The sequence below is a fragment of the Hordeum vulgare genome, chromosome 3H (genome assembly GCF_904849725.1).
Source record: "Hordeum vulgare subsp. vulgare chromosome 3H, MorexV3_pseudomolecules_assembly, whole genome shotgun sequence".
Taxonomy (NCBI): Eukaryota; Viridiplantae; Streptophyta; class Magnoliopsida; order Poales; family Poaceae; genus Hordeum; species Hordeum vulgare.
Genome location: NC_058520.1, coordinates 133,307,749 through 133,322,796, shown reverse-complemented (window position 1 = coordinate 133,322,796; position 15,048 = coordinate 133,307,749). Strand labels below are relative to the sequence as shown.

The following is a 15,048-nucleotide window of genomic DNA, read 5'->3' as shown; positions in this document are numbered from 1 at the left end:
GTGTCATATTGCTCCTCTCAAGATTTTGAATTTTTGGGCAAGGGGATTTGAATTCATTTAAACTTTTAAATAGGACCAAATATGAAATAGATTGCAAAAGGAATTATTTTCACAAACCATTTTTTTTCAAGTCCTTTATTTTGAAGAAGTCATGTTATCTTCTCTCAGTGATTTGTATTGGATAAAATTAAAATTCAAAAGAAAATGAGAAAGTCATTTTATTCCCTCTCATTCAAAAGTTTTAAAAAGTTTCAAATTTCACTCAAGTTAAATCACTCAATCAATCAAACCATCAACCAACTATTTATTATAACATTTCAAAATTTTAGGATGTTACATGTGCCGCCCAGTCAAGCTCGCTTGTGGCCCCTAGCGCCTCGCGCCACCGGCGACCAAACCGAGGCCATCTCCGTTGCTGTCACCTTCCCTCTTCTTTCTTTGTTGCTTTACCGTCTCTCAAAATCTCTCTTTCCCTATGTTAGTATGTGGAGGATGTGCTCCTCCGCCGTTGCAGTTTCCGAGAGCATCGTCGCCTCGCGTAGCTCCTTGCCTATGCGCCTCAAGCCACCAGGCGAGGTCCTCGTGCCCCTCTCCTTTCTGCTACACCCATCGCGTGTGCAGCGAGCCGACCCGACATGACCTCGCGTTCCTGACGACTCGCAGGTCAAGGTCGTCGTGCCTCGGCCATCTTCTCCTTCCCTGCATCCTCTTCACTCGATCTCCCTCTCTTGCTTATGTTCTCGTGCCTCTCCCACAGGGAACACCCATGGATGGCAGCCGAAGATTCAAGTGGACGCAGCCGTCGGAGCCTCGTCTGCGCCCAGATCCGAAAAGCCCGTGCCGCCTCGGACCCGTTCATGCCACTCCCGCACCGTTAATGTCTTGTGAACTGCCCTACAACCCCCGTCCGCCATGCCCCTGGTGCCCGAGCACCAAATCGAGCTCCCCATCCCCCGCGTGGCCGGATCCGGCGACTCTCGCCGCGCCAAGTTCCACCTCGTGCCGCCCTTGGAGTCTCCTGGTGCCTCCTCTGCCAGGCCACGACGGCAGCCAAGTCGAGCCACCAGATTTGTTCAGCTAGCGATAGGGTATGCTTCTTCTAGCTCTATCTGCAACTTTATCACAATTCATGTCGTAGCGGAGCTGGTCAACCCACAATGCTAGCAACCAGGGGGTCTTGGTTCGAATCCTAGACACACCATTTTGGCCTTTATTTTGATCCGTAAGTAGATAGATTATACTCTGTACCCCTTTTGCATCATGACCAGCTAGTCATCCTAGTTGGTCACCTTGGAGGTCCAAGGATCAAATCCTCGTGGCCTCTTTCTGTTTTCACTTGGTGTGTTTATTTTATTCTTTATGTGCCTCTCTTCTGTTTTCACTTGGTGTGTTTATTTTATTCTTTTGCATGCATGTTGCATCTATGATAAATGACCTTGTGTTGTCCGTATCTTTTAGACCGTAACTTCGTTGGAGATGAGCCATATATGTAAACCGGTTCGAATCTCAGACACACCCTTTTGGCCTTTATTTTGATCCGTAAGTAGATAGATTATACTCTGTACCCCTTTTGCATCATGACCAGCTAGTCATCCTAGTTGGTCACCTTGGAGGTCCAAGGATCAAATCCTCGTGTCCTCTCTTCTGTTTTCATCTGGTGTGTTTATTTTATTCTTTTGCATGCATGTTGCATCTATGATAAATGACCTTCTGTTGTCCGTATCTTTTAGACCGTAACTTCGTTGAAGATGAGTCATATATGTAAACCGATTAGAATGACGTGTAGTTTTACGTGAACCACTTTAATTTGTCGTTTAACAAACATAAAATGAGTAGGACAGATCTGGACAGATTTCGAAGTTAACGTGTGCGGTCATTTCGGAAATGCTATATGATGTTTCGGGCCTCATTTAAAATGCCTAAATAGGTAGTTTATTTGTGCTTCACCTCTTGTCATGTTAACAACATTTTAAAATTGTTGTGTACCTAAACAAGAGTGAACTAAATAATTGAATGTGGAGTTTCGTCAATATGCAACTCGTTGCATATTGAACTTCACTTAATGTGTAGTGTTTGATTGTTGTGAGTTGCCATGCCATGCCTTGCATAATTGAAATGGACATGCATCATATCGTGCATGTGCCGTGGTGAATACTATGTGTTGATTATTGTTTCAGGTTTGCTTCTTCACTTTAGTTTTCCGCAAGCGTGTCAGAATTTGAGGATTCGTTCGACTATGTCGGTTCGTCTACTTCATGGATTTGTTCTTCTCCCAAGCGGGATCTCAGGTAAGATGACCATTTCCCTAGATACCATTACTATCATTGACATGCTAGTTATCTCATTTCTTTCGCTATGTCTCGCTACCTACCACGTGTTAAATAAGCCTCCCAACATTGCCATGAAAACCTCTAACCTTTCCACAACCCAGCAGACCACTATTTGGCTATGTTACCGCTTGCTCAGCCTTTTGTTAGCGTTTCTAGTTGTAGGTGCAGTTGCTTCCATGTGCCAACATGTTATATCACCATATTTTTGCTAATTAATTTAATGCACCTATATACTTGGTAAAAGGTGGAAGGCTTGGCCTTCTAGATTGGTATTTTGTTTCACCTTTGCCGCCTTAGTTTTCGCTACCGATGTTATGTTCCATAAATGAGCGTTCCTAACATGCTTGGGGTTGTTATGGGGACACCCTAGATTTTTGTTTTGGGATAAAACTCGTCTGGCAAGGCCCAACATTGGTACTATATTTTCCCAACATAATAATAATGAAAAACATAGGGCGTCATGAACCCGAGGAGTAATTCAGCATAATACATGGGGCCAGTGTTACTTGTGCCGGTCCAAAATAGAGCACCGTGCGGGGCCAACCCGGGGCAACTCAGGAGATGTCTATGAGGCCACCGTACGCTTCGCTTATCCGTCGTGTCTTGAGAATGAGATACACGGCTCCTATCGGGATCGTCGACATGTCGGGCGACCTAGCTGGACTTGTTTTACCTTTCTCGAGCGTGGGATTCCGATGATACTTTGGGCTATCTCGAGGTTGAGGTTTTCCAATAGGAACCCAAGGGGATCACGGGTTTTCCCTGATCGAGGTCATTCCGGTGCAACATGTGGTAGTTTGTAATGGACTAGTTGGAGCACCCCTGCAGGGTTAAATATTTTGAAAAGGCGTGCTCGCTGTTATGTGGCAAGCTTGGAAACTTTGTTTAACATCCAGTTCTATATAACTTGAAGTAAACTTAGTTAAAACTTGCCAACTGACTGCATAACCGTGACTGTCTCTTTCGTGAGCTCCTTCTCTAATCGAGGACATGGTGGGGTTATGTCTGACGTAAGTAGGCGTTCATGATCATTCATTTGACCGTCAGTAGTTCATGTACGCTATGCGTAGATTAACCCCCCTCTTTTATTCTTGTACTCGTAAGTTAGCCACCTCAAATAAATGCTTACTCACTTGTTGCAGCCTCATCACTTAACCATATCTCACCCATTAAGCTTTGCTAGTCTTGATACCTTTGGAAATGGGATTGTTGAGTCCTTGTGTCTCACAGATTACTACAACAACAGTTGCCAGTACATGTAAAGAGTTACTTTGACGTGAGCGCGATGCTTGTTCTATTTGGAGTTTCTTCTTCTTCATCATCGAACTAGGATGGGTTCCAGGCTGGCAGCCTGGGATAGCAAGGATGGACGTCGTTATTTTATCGTTTGTTTTTGTCCGTAGCCGGACCCTGCTCTTCTTCATGATGAGTGATTATGTGGTTGTATTGATGTGATCTTGATGTAGCTTGTGGCAAGTGTAAGCCAACTCCTTATACTCATCTTCTCAGTACATGTACTTGTAAGACTATCCATTCTTGCGAAACGATGAGATGCGTTTCTATCCTCTCGAGGCCCTCGCGCCAAAATAACTATAGGATCACATCTTGGGTGTTACAAGTTCGTATCAGAGCAGTACCGACCTAGGAGCCCCCTTGATTGGTCGAACTTGGCCAAGTCGAGTCTAGTGAAAAAACTGTTTTGAGTCTAGTTATATATCGGATAGCAGGATTCCTTTTTCTCCTCTTCTATGCTCTGGTGAGTAATCTTGACATAAGAATTTTAATTTACTCCTCTTCTCACTCAAAAAAAAATTAGGATCATGCGGATATTTTTGGAATCTATATGATGTCGATGTGACGGAGTTCTGTCTTGGTGCCTCGTGTCTGACGTGATTTCTTCTGGGAGTTGAGTTCCAGGGGATTCTTGAGCACATCGTTATCATTCAGATTTCTTAGTATCTCACGACGGAGGATGTTCAAAATTGCTTCAATACTATTAGTGGCGAGAGGAGTCCGGCATCCCCAGTACTGGTGGAGAGCATCCGGATGTACTGCCATACTTGGCATTGTTGTGATTACGAGGATCTGAGATAGATGAGTTTTCGAGATCTCTGGTTGTGTGTTGACGGATGTGATACACTGGACGGGTAGTGTTTTTGCTAGGAGTTGAGTGATGGATTTTACTCCTTGTATCCATGGACCCGATTGCATGACCAGAAAATTTCGAGACTTCTTAGGTCGGAATTCAAGTAGTTACCTATAGGATAATCTTCCAACAGACGCATGATGTGAGGTTGGGGTTTGACATCTAGTGGATTCGTTTGTTCACGGTCGTTTTTGCAGAGGACAGTCTCGATATAAGTCATTAGTATGCTTTGACAAGCCCTGTAGTTGCTACGCCTAGGGAGCATATTCAAGCATCATTTCAATATGACAATCCAATGCATGATCGAGCCCGTGCGATCCTATCCACGAAAATATCGAGCGGAATCTTTGTCATATGTTTGTTCTCGCTAATTTGTAAGTCGCATCCGTTGTTTTGTTGGAGTATGGTTATTCATGTTGCTTCGATGTCAAGTGGTGAATTCATATCTTTCCAAGAGGTGTTCTCATATTTGTACGGGAGTGCTAATTCTTTTTCTCAATAAAATTGTCTTATCAATTCTTGTTAACCGGAGTCATCATGTCAATTCTTTTCCATCCGGTGTGCTTCTCTTTAAGTTAATTATATCTTCCCTAATAATTGCAAGATCAATCTCTCAATTCTTTCTGGAGTTCATGTCATCTGTCCCAAGTTGTCTTTATGTTTTCCCGCCCTCCCGCCCTTTTCTTCAGTGATTCAGTTATCATCCAAGTGACTTTGTTTTCGGTTATGATTCCGCTATCTTTTCTTTCGTGTTGTATCTGGTGGTTCATGGTCAAGATTCTCAGAGGTTTCGAGTTCTTCATTGTGCATTCTTGTTTTCTTCCCTGGTGGTTTCAATTCAAGCTTTCAATGTTCATCATATCCTTTTCATTCGTTCAATCATTCCTGTGTGGAAATTCGTATTCAAGTCTTTCTTATTTTTCATCTCTCTCCATTCTATCCGGAGTGTTCAAGATATCTCAGAGTTTCTTGTTTTCAATCCTTTCAATTAATTCAAGGTTCCCAGCCTCAACAAGTTTTCTTTATACCGGTGCAAGATCTCTCTTCCTAAGCAATTGTTTCAGTGGTGGTCTCTTTTGAGTGGGCCCGTAACCTACAGGTTCTTTCCGAGGATCTTAACTCGCTCTTGTAATCTTTCCTGGAGATCTCTTATGATTCTCAAGTATGACATAAGTATGTATTCCATCACTCATATTCCTTCTCCAAGATCTATTCGAATTAATTTCCTTCATTGGCTCAACTTTTACTTATTCATTATTCCGGAGTGTCTCGGTAATTTTGGTGATGTCCTCGTCTTCATTCTCAGCTTGGAAGACGTGAGAAGTGTTTCTCTTAAATCTTGGTCCATTCTCTTGCAAATTCTTCATTTCAGCTTTGTGTTATCATCTTGAATTGTTCTCGGTCATGAGAAATTCCTTCCATATCTAACCGGTGCATTTTAGATTTATTTTTCATTCCCGATCCTCTCAAGGCCATCATTTCAGAAGATTTCTTCGTTCTCATCTTTCAGCTTTCATTCTCAAATTCTTCACAATTGTTGCTCCTTCATTCGTATCTCAATTATTCTGGTGCCTTGTTCAAGTTTTTCTCTCAGGTCGATCGTGGTCTCTTCATTCTCATGCATCTTCATTCATTCATGGTATTCCCATTTATCGGTGCCTTGTTCAAGCATTCTCTAATCGAATCATGCTCTCTTTGTCTTCATTGAGCCGAGTTCATTTGTATTATCCTCAGTCATTTGTGAATTCTTACGAGTGGTTCGTTCAAGAATTCTTCAAAGTGGTGCCTTATCTAAGTCTCTCTTTAATTATTTTTTCAAGAAGAATAAGTGAGATGCTAAATCCGTTGCTTGTCCTCAATTTAACTTGATGAAAGATAAGCATAACATTATTCTTATTCTTGGTTCTTCAAGGTGATTTTAACCCTTCTTCCAGAGTGGCTCATGTTGTCAATTTTCTATTCTATGTTGTTCATCTTCTTTCTCCGGAATTCCAAGTTTTCTCAAGCATCTCTTCGTGAAGCTTCATCTAAATCTTTGTAAGGTCTTAATCTTATTTTTCAAACTTCAACTCTTTCTGTCATCCTTTCATTCCGGAGTTCTTTCAAAGGTTCTTCATGGTGGTCCATCAAGATTTCAATCTTTCTCAAGGTGTTCTTCAAGATTCTTGTTGGAAACCTCAAGTGGTCTGTCTTGCTTTTTTAAGTGCAATTCTTCCTCCATTATCCTTTGAGGTGGTATTATAGCATTCTTGTTAGTGGAGGAGTCTCGAAGAGAATTTGTTTCAAGAATGAGATATTTGAACCCACCAATTCTTTGATCATCAGATATTTTTCAACCCATCTTTTCTTCCATTGATCTATCTTGGGTTAGATTTCACCTAAAGCTTTATCTAAGGATTGTTGCTATTATGGTGATTATTGTTAATCCAAGTTCTCAATGTATCCTAAAGATGAAAGAAGTTCGCCTCTCTTGATGCTCCTAAAGCAATCAATTGTTTCCGTTAGTGGTTGCTTGTCACCTCATTATTTGAGTTGGTTTTCATAAGTCTACTTCAAGCTTCTTCTTTTAGTTGCTGATTTTCCAACAACTCCGTTCAATCCTTCTTGTAAGCTGCTTCTCAAATTTAATTGTGGTAGTAGTTATCATTTTCTTCTCCATTCTCTTTTCTCAATGATCTGGTTTCTATTCTCTTGTTCCGGAGTTGTTGTGATGTTGCACTCCTTTATCCATTATCTAGTGTTGTCAAGATCGTGTTCTTTCCTTTCTTATTCATTTGACCGGAGTGTTCTGTCTTCTTTCATGTTGTTTCTTTGCATATCAATTTAGTTGGTTTGTTGTGAATCTTGTCAAGATCTATCCATCTTATCAAATTTTGCCTCAATTTCCTACCGAAGTGTTGCCGAAATTTTCTGTGAATTATTTTCTTGTTTCTCATGTCATTCTTCATCCCCTTGCAACCTTTAAGTTTTTTTTAGTTTCAGTCGTTTGTCAAAGAAGCAACTAAGTTTTACCTCTTGCTTTCCTCTTGCTATCCATCCTTTCATTCTTAGATCTCATGGCGAGATCTCTTGTTAGTGTAGGAGAGTTGTAACAACCCGAGACCGACGCTCCAGAAGATTTTCCTTTTATTCCATTATCCTCGTGTGATTCATTTGTTTGTCGCATTCATCATTGCATCATTCGCATTATCTGCATTTCATCGGCACTCCGTGGCCGTCTGTTTTCAAAATTGCATCCGTTCGTAATTGCCAGTTCTCTCCATTTTTGTCGTTGACCATTTTGAGACCAACCACACACGCCCGCGCCCGCGACATCGTTAAAATCTTGTTTTTAAAAGTGTGTATAAAACTTTCTCGGATTGGGTTGAAACTTGGCGTGCGGTCTTATTTTAATGTAGGTAGGCCGCATGCCAAATTTCGTCGGTTGGAGTCCGTTTAATACCCGAACCGTTAAACCTATAGCGGCACTATAGTCAGTCAATCGTTGGACATTTTCATTTTATATAAAAACCTGTTGCGGGGCTGCCCATTTTTACTCTCATCCCCGCTTAGCCCCTATGCACACTGCACCGACCTGCCTGCAACCTAGTCCGGAAACTTCCCCCGGACCCGAACCGGGCAGACGTGACCGTTGGGTCTGGATCAACCCCGTAATACCCCAAACCATCATCAGTTTGTCAATTCGACTCTCCTAAACTATTTTCCCGATAGTCCGATTAAAATCGGGGAATTGCAATGAGCCTAAACCTTTTCCCCTAGCAATTTAAGCACACGAAATCCTAGTCCTAGCTACCCCATCCATCCATTCCCTCAGCCGCCGCCGTCGTACTCCTCCCCTGTCCGGATCCATCCCCAGTTCACCACCAACCAGAAGCGTGCGCTCCGATCCAAAATTCTCTTGGCCTCCGACCACCTTCCTCGTCTTGCGCGCCGCCCAGTAAAGCTCGCTCGTGGCCCCGAGCACCTCCCGCCACCGGCGACCAAACCGAGGCCATCTCCGTTGCTCTCACCTTCCCTCTTCTTTCTTTGTTGCTTTACCGTCTCTCAAAATCTCTCTTTCCCTTTGTTAGTGTGTGCAGGATGTATTCCTCCGCCGTTGCAATTTCCCGAAGCATTGCCGCCTCGCGCAACTCCTTGCATGTGCGCCTCAGAGCAAGTACAATAGAGCTAAGTCAGCTGGCTATAAGGAATAAACTAATATATTTTTGTTTAATTAGAGGAAAGAGAAGAGGAGAGAGAAGGTAAGCGGACTCTTAGTTAAGAGCCAGCTCTAGCACGTGCTCCTAGGCCTTTTGTGAGTATGAAAGGTGGACCATATAATAAAAAAGTAGTACACTTTTGCAATGAACTATTGTACATATTGACTATAAGATGGGCTATAGATGACATGACAATAGCTTATAACCAGCATCTGGCTATACTATTGTTCTTGCTCTCAAGCCACCAGGCTAGGTCCTCGTGCCCCTCTCCTTTCTGCTGCACCCATCGCCCCTGCAGCCACCCAACCCGGCAGGACCTCATGTTCGTGACGACCGGCAGGTCGAGGTCATCGTGCCTCGGCCATCTTTCTCCTTCCCTGCGTCCTCTTCTCTGGATCTCCCTCTCTTGCTTATGTTCCCGTGCCTCTCCCATAGGGAACACCCATGGATGGCAGCCCAAGCTTCAAGTGGACACAGCTGCCGGAGCCTCGTCCGCGCCCAGATTCGGCAAGCACGCGCCGCCTCTTACACGTTCCCGCCGCTCCCGTGCCGTTCCTCGCCTGTGACCAGCCCTGCAACCCCCGTCCGCCATGGTCGTGGTTCCTGATCACCAGATCGAGCTCCCCATCCCCCGCGTGGACAGATCCGGTGACGCCAAGTTCCACCTCGCACCGCCGTTGGAGTCTCCTGGTGCCTCCTCTGCCAGGCCACGACGAGAGCCAAGTCAAGCCGCCGCACGAGCAACCCCAGTCACAGCAACAGAACGAGCCGTCTGATTTCTTCGATTTCAGATTTGTTCAGCTAGCGACAGGGTATGCTAATTCTAGCTAACTCTGCATTTTTTTTATCACAAATCATGCCATAGCCGAGCTGGTCAACCCACAACGCTAGCAACTAGGGGGTCTGGGTTCGAATCCTAGACACACCCGTTTGGGCTTTATTTTGAGCCGTAAGGCCTTGTTTGATACTAGTGTTTTTGAGGAGATTGGTGGGGATAATCCCCTAAGGGATTGGGCGAAACCCCAACCTTCACCCAATCCCTTCAAATCCCCAATGCACTAGGTAGGGGTAGTGTATTGGGTATTGAAAAAATACACTATAATTTGGGGATTTGAGGGAAAATATGGGGATGAAACATGTCAAATACACTAGAACCAAATGATGTTATGAGATGTGTGGGGATTGAGGGATTTGACCGGGATAATTCCCTAAAATACACTAGTACCAAACAAGGCCTAAGTAGATAGATTATACTCTGCACCCTTTTGCATCATGACCACCTATTCATCTCAGTTGGTCGTCCTAGTGAGCCAACATCCGAGAGGTCCAGGGATCAAATCCCCACGGCCTCTCTTTTGTTTTCACCTGGTGTATTTATTTTATGAGATTTTTCACATCATTGCTTTGACCGTTAACTCCGACGAGTGGAATTGCGTTGTACTGTGTTGCCCGTTGGACCTAACAATTGGGGCCGCGTCGGACGGTGCCGCTGTTCGAACGTTGGGCCGTGGTTAGATTGTTGGGCCCTGCGTGCGCCACAACGACATGAGCCTGTTATGCATGCACATAGCTAGTCTGCCTGCATGCGCTGATGCCCACCGTCACGATGCGCTGACCTCCCCTCTTTCTGCATGCGAGCCGCCACGGATGCTGACTGGCCTCTTTCTGCACGCGAGCCGCCACTGACGCAGGGACGGTCGCTGCTCGTGGTTCATCTCATCTCGCACGCTTGTCTCCTCGACCCACTTGCATCTATTCAACGTGGCAATTAAAGTGGCATATCGATCGACGCTGCTCGTTTGAACGTAGCAAATCCAAAGCGCATCCGGTTCCACTCCCCTTCCCTTCCCCTTTCTCTATTTAAACCATCCACAGATCCACCTATTCTCCACACATCCATTTACACCCCCTTCTCTTCTTCACCCAAACCGAGAGCACTCTCAAAGCAAGGCGAGGATGTAGTACAACGGCCCCACCTTCCAGCTCCCACCGACCGTGCCGGAGAGGTGGTATCCCGCCGGTGTCGTCGTGGAGACGATGCTCCGCGTGTGAGCATTCTCACCCTGGAGGGGTGGAAAGGAGTTTGCCTAGTGGTTCCTTTGTGCGGGCTTCACCCACCTCCCGACGGGCTCGCCGGTGATGTTCCGACTGGAGGAAGTGCCTCCAAACACCACCACTCCGGCGATAGGGCTCATCGCCAACTTCACCAACAGATTCGACGCGTACTACCTCCTCGGCAAGGTGTTTGGTGTGGGTGCGAGTTCATATCATTCACCACCTACAACATCTTCACGGACTTCGTTAGCATCTTCCCCACCCGCAACGGTATGCACAACCTGTTGGGGAACGTCGCATGGGAAACAAAATTTTTCCTACACGCACGAAGACCTATCATGGTGATGTCCATCTACGAGGGGGATTTCAGATCTACGTACCCTTGTAGATCGCACAGCAGGAAGCGTTAATAAACGCTGTTGATGTAGTGGAACGTCCTCACGTCCCTCGATCCGCCCCGCGAACCGTCCCACGAACCGTTCCGCGATTCGTCCCACGATCCGCTCCGATCTAGTGCCGAACGAACGGCACCTCCGCGTTTAGCACACGTACAGCTCGACGATGATCTCGGCCTTCTTGATCCAGCAAGAGAGACGGAGAGATAGATGAGTTCTCCAGCAGCGTGACGGCGCTCCGGAGGTTGGTGGTGATCTAATCTCAGCAGGGCTTCGCCCGAGCTCCGCAGAAACGCGATCTAGAGGAAAAACCATGGAGGTATGTGGTCGGGCTGCCGTGGAAAAGTTGTCTCAAATCAGCCCTAAAACCTCCGTATATATAGGTGGGAGGGGAGGGGCCTTGCCTTGGGGCTCAAGGGGTTCGGCCGAAGGGGGGGAGGAGGAGTCCTCCTCCAATCCTAGTCCAACTAGGATTGGAAGGTGGAGTCCTTCCCTTCCTTCCCACTTCCCCTTTTTTTCTTTTCTCTTTGATTTTCTTATGTCCTGCGCAGGGGCCTCTTTGGGCTTGCCCACCAGCCCACTAAGGGTTGGTGCGACACTGATTAGCACTCTGTGGCAATAGCTAGACGAATGCTCTTCTCGATTGCTCAACAATTAGAAATTGTCTTGCAATAACCCACCAGCGCGTGGGATCGAGGCAGTTTTCGAGGGTAGAGTATTCAACCCAAATTTGTTGATTCGCAATAGGAAGTGAGAGGATACTCTCAAGTATTACCAGCTGAAGGTGTCAGATTGAACCACACCTGAAAGATTAATATCTTCAAGCAAAGTATCGATAGCAAAGTAGCAGCAGTAACAAGTAGCAACAGTAGTAACAACAGGAGAGCAAAACAAGTAACAGCAGCAGTAACAGTAGTAACAGCAGCAGAGCAAAACAAGTAACAACAGCAGTGGGACAAACTCGTAGGCAATGGGTCGGTGATTTGTTTGGATGATATTCATCATGCAACAGTTATAACACGGAGAGATATGTGGATAGCTCCCGCTCGTCAATGTGATGTAGGCATGCATTTCGTGTGTCGTCATACGTGCTTAGGGAAAAGAACTTGCATGACATCTATTGTCCATCCCTCCCGTGGCAGCGGGGTCCAAAAGGAAACTACGCGATATTAAGGTTATCCTTTTAATAAAGAACCGGACCAACGCATTAGGACTTGGTGAACACATGAACTCCTCAAACTATGGTCATCACCGGGAGTGGTTCCGGTTATTGTCACTCCGGGGTTGCCGGATCATAACACATAGTAGGTAACGACAACTTGCAAGATCGGATGTAAAACACACATATATTGGTGACAATATAATAATTTCAGATCTGAAATCATGGCACTCGGGCCCTAGTGACAAGCATTAAGCATGGCAAAGTAGTAGCAACATCAATCTCAGAACATAGTGGATACTAGGGATCAATCCCCGTCACAACTAACTCGATTACATGATAGATCTCATCCTACTCATCACTGCCCAACGAGCCTATGAATAGATTACCCACGAACGATGAAGAGCTTCGTGGAATTGGAGAGGGAAGAAGGTTGATGATGACGATGGCGACGATTTCCCTCTCCGGAGCCCAAAACGGACTCCAGATCTGCCCTCCAGATGAAGAACAGGATGTGGCGCCGCCTCCGTATCGCAAACACGACGAAATCTTCTCTTTTTTACTTTTTCTGGGACGAAAGTGAATTTATAGAGCTGAGATTGGGGGGCGGCAGAGCCACGTGGGCCCCACAAGCTTTCTAGCCGCCACCAGGGGGCGTGGCGGCTACAGGGCTTGTGGCCCACTGGCCCATCCCCTTCGGTGGATCTTTGCGCAGGTATTTTTCATATTTTCCTGAAATATTCTCCGTAAATTTTCACGACGTTCTAAGAACTTCCATTTCTGCACAAAACAACACCAAGGCAATTCTGCTGAAAACAACGTCAGTCCAGGTTAGTTCCATTCAAATCATGCAAATTAGAGTCCAAAACAAGGGAAAAAGAGTTTGGAAAAGTAGATACGACGGAGACGTATCAGGCACCCCTAAGGCCTATGGGCTTCCCCGGTGTGGGCTGCCCCCCCGATGAACATCCGGAACCCATTCGTCATTCCCAGTATATTCCCGGTAATTCCGAAAACCTTCCGGTAATCAAATGAGGTCATCCAATATATCAATCTTCGTCTCCAGACCATTCCGGAAACCCTCGTGACGTCCGTGATCTCATCCGGGACTCCGAACAACATTCGGTAACCAACCATATAACTCAAACACGCATAAAACAACGTCGAACCTTAAGTGTGTAGACCCTGCGGGTTCGAGAACTATGTAGACATGACCCGAGGGACTCCTCGGTCAATATACAATAGCGGGACCTAGATGCCCATATTGGATCCTACATATTCTACGAAGATCTTATCGTTTGAACCTTAGTGTCAAGGATTCATATAATCCTGTATGTCATTCCCTTTGTCCTTCGGTATGTTACTTGCCCGAGATTTGATCGTCAGTATCCGCATACCTATTTAATCTCGTTTACTGGCAAGTCTCTTTACTCGTTCCGTAATACAAGATCCCGCAACTTACACTAAGTCACATTGCTTGCAAGGCTTGTGTGTGATGTTGTATTACCGAGTGGGCCCCGAGATACCTCTCCGTCACACGGAGTGACAAATCCCAGTCTCGATCCATACTAACTCAACGAACACCTTCGGAGATACCTGTAGAGCATCTTTATAGTCACCCAGTTACGCTGCGACGTTTGATACACACAAAGCATTCCTCCGGTGTCAGTGAGTTATATGATCTCATGGTCATAGGAACAAATACTTGACACGCAGAAAACAGTAGCAACAAAATAACACAATCAACATGCTACGTCTATTAGTTTGGGTCTAGTCCATCATATGATTTTCCCAATGATGTGATCCAATTATCAAGCAACAACACCTTGTACATAGTCAGAAGACCCTGACTATCCTTGATCAACTGGCTAGCCAACTAGAGGCTTGCTAGGGATAGTGTTTTGTCTATATATCCACACATGTATCTAAGTCTTCATTCAATACAATTATAGCATGGATAATAAACGATTATCTTGATACAGGAATTATAATAATAACTTATTTATCATTGCCTCTAGGGCATAATTCCAACACAACCTGCCCTACTACCTCGGCGAGGACGGCATGGAGGGGGAGCGTTGAAGAGAAGGCGCAGTGAAGATGGTGGTGAAGGCCCGGCTGTCTCGTGAAGCTTGTCTTGCCCATTAGGGATTTTTATATATTTTTATGTTATGTCGTTGGTTGTACCGTGAACTCTTTTATGTACAACATGTTATATATTTATGTTATGTCGTTGGCTATCCTCGAAGCTGAACTATGTGCGTGTATGGAGGGTTTGTTGTTATCTCTTCCAATTATGATCCAGATGGACTCCCTTGTTGCAGTGAAGTTGATCCAGGCAAAAGAGGTGGATAGATATATCTACTCATCGCTTATTAACGAGATTAGATACTTTATGTCTCTTTGTGAATCTTGTATTACTCATATCAATCGTAGCCAAAATAAAGTTAGTGATAGCTTAGGTATGTTTGCTCGTTTAGAAGAAAGAACCATAACTTGGATAGGGTCGGGGCCTTTGGTAGCGACAGAGCTAGCTGTCATTGATTGCTTAAACCTTTCGTGACGAGTAATACATTATTTCACCCGCAAAAAAATGTTTTAGGGCACCCTATGTTTATGTAAGAACTATGCTATGGTTGCTACTTTCTATGTTATGGATGTATGCTTGCTACATGAGATATCAATAGATGGATATGGTGCCATAGCTGAGCCCTAGACATGCTCTCTAGATGGATATGGTGTCGTAGTCGAGCCCTATACGTGC

The 15,048-nt window shown here is 45.1% G+C and overlaps 1 long non-coding RNA gene across 2 annotated transcripts; it reads left to right on the top strand.

The window, feature by feature from the left end:
• The first annotated feature begins 450 nt into the window (after nt 1-450).
• On the top strand, nt 451-14,686 carry LOC123443246. Of its 2 annotated transcripts, XR_006630593.1 has the most exons (4): nt 451-669; nt 758-1,088; nt 2,178-2,288; nt 14,303-14,686. It is a non-coding gene; the product is annotated as an uncharacterized LOC123443246 (long non-coding RNA). The 2 variants fall into 2 exon arrangements; XR_006630592.1 differs by having other exon boundaries at nt 451-1,088.
• Nucleotides 14,687-15,048: the final 362 nt, after the last annotated feature.